The following is a 2,551-nucleotide window of genomic DNA, read 5'->3' on the forward strand; positions in this document are numbered from 1 at the left end:
TACTTGTGAGGGAATAAAGAAAGTAGGATTGACCACAGACCACAACAAATGACTCATTGGATCCCACAGGGAGCATTGAAATTGAAATGGTTGTTTCATGGTGTTGCACATTGAGCCCAGGGAGCTGAACCTCTACAAACAGCAGCGACCAGTGATTGGTTACTTAATGCCCCCTGTGGCATGACTTTGGGAGGCAACCCTCTTTGGCTAAGGCAATTCCAAAAAAGGGACTGGGTTAGAAACATCAGCAGTCAAATCTCCCAGTAGCTGGGGGGATGGGTGCCTCTCTTTTGAACGGGAGAGCTGGGCAAATCACCACAGCATTGTTACAAGTATTAAAAATTATATATGATATAATCACTTTTTTCTCTAAATTTAGAATTATTAATGATAATCAAATATTAATGACTTTATAACTATAGCATTCAATTAGTGGAAATGCATAGCCAACATGCATGTTTATCAATCCATGCAAAAAATAATCAGCCAATTAATAAGTGGTGTGTTCATACCTATAAATATGTATTATTATTATATATAGGTTAATATTTTAACGTTTTCCCTTAGGAAATTTTAGTAATCAGGAAAAAAAAACTCTTATCAAAATAGCTTATCTTTATTTTAAAATCAATTACAAACAAATTTGTAATTGCCACTTCTAACTCTTCAATTCATTTATATTCTATTATTGTCATTTCTTTCCATGACTATAAATGATTAAGAGACTTTGCCCACCCTGGGTAACTGAACTGAACGTATTCTTGACTAAATTTTCATTTGCATGGTAAAAGCATATCACTGAATACCTATCTATTCAGAGATACCTTCAGAAGGTAATTAAATAAGATTATTAAATAAGCATTGGTATCCAAGAAGTCAAAGAAACATGAATTTACACAATGATTAAGATGTATGAGAAATATATAATCCATAGTATTACTTGACCATAGATAGGATTTTTGATGTTTAGTAAGACGATTCTAATATATTCAAAAATATGTACAATAGACACATTTCCTACTGAAGAATGCTAGTAGCAGCAAGTACAATCATATAGTAAAAATTTGTACATATAAAGCAGTAAAAGTATACTAATCAGTCTTTTACTGTGCATTCACAGGCCTTGTTTAAAGGACAATATGCAAATCAGAGAAAAGGCAGGATTTAGGAATTATTTTGGCATGATTAACCACATCATTTGCACATTGAATCAAACCATCATGAAACAAGAGAATACATTGTTAATATCCACCTGCTTTCAATGTTCTCACACATTTTGTGGAGAAGTTGAAACATTATGTTTTCAGAAGATAATTGCGGCAAAGAGCTGAACAGATAACTAAGCATTTTTTGGTATATCCTTATGTAGGGTACATAATGATATAGAAGTGGTAACAGAAACTCAAAATGTTTTCTCAGATATTTTNGACCACTCTCAGCTCCTAGAGGCCTTCACAGTCCCTTGCCATGTGGACCTCTTACAGGCCATAATAGGAATGGTAGCTGACTTTTTTTAAATACAGCAGGAGAATCTCTCAGCCCTCAGGAGGGTCTCAGTGCCTTTTTTAAAGGGCTCATCTACTTAGGGCAAGTCCACCCGGGATAGGCTCCCTCTTAATTATCTCTTAAGTCAACTGATTCAGGACCTTCATTACATCTGCAAAATACCTTCACTTTTTGCCATATAACATAACACAATTATAGCAGTGATATACAATCACCCATGCCATATTCTATAGCTTAGAAGCAATTTATAAATACCACCCACACTAAAGGGAGGGGATTTTGCAATGGCATGGGTCATTACAGGTCATTTTAGGATTCTGCCAAACTTAGTCAGTTGTTCTTATCTTCCAGAAGCAAATATTTCTTGAGCAAGTAGTTCAATTATTTTTTCCCAGTCCTTGTGCTGTTCGCAAAAAGAGAAGAGTGTGCTTCAGCCCAGAATTGTTTAGCATAGGCACACGAATGTATGGTTTCAGTTCTAAAGGTGCAAAGACTTAACATTCCCTACTTTTCCAGTTAAATTCTCTCAAAGCAACTAGTCAGGGGCTCAGTTTTTCTATTGTTCCTATTATACAAAATAAAATATAGTATGCCTGTGACAAATCCTTAGATCTTATATGGATTTGAAACATATAAACTTGTTTTATAGCTAACCACTTTGCTTTTTACCTAATATTGCAAAAATTTACCGGTAAAGAGAAAATCTGCCTTTATCTTAAAACCACTTCGACACTAAGTAGTGAATTGTATATCTAATGTGTGCTTGCTTGCTTATGGGTTAATTTTTATCATCCAAAATAAATTCGAAGGTCAAAATTAATCAATGTCGTTCTTTTCAGCATACTCCGTCTCTCTGTCACTCATTTTACTCTCTTTTCACCCGAACATCTCTCCACTCCGTCTCTCATATTTCTTATTCTTACTCGCACTTCAGGCTTCTTAGATTCAATATATTATTATCTTTATTCCCTTGTCCCTCTCTCCCTTTAAACCCCAATCTTAGCATTATACAAACGTCAACCTATTCTGTCCCTCTCTTCACAGT

This window comes from Hipposideros armiger, unplaced genomic scaffold, assembly GCF_001890085.2.
Source record: "Hipposideros armiger isolate ML-2016 unplaced genomic scaffold, ASM189008v1 scaffold_60, whole genome shotgun sequence".
NCBI classification, from domain to species: Eukaryota; Metazoa; Chordata; class Mammalia; order Chiroptera; family Hipposideridae; genus Hipposideros; species Hipposideros armiger.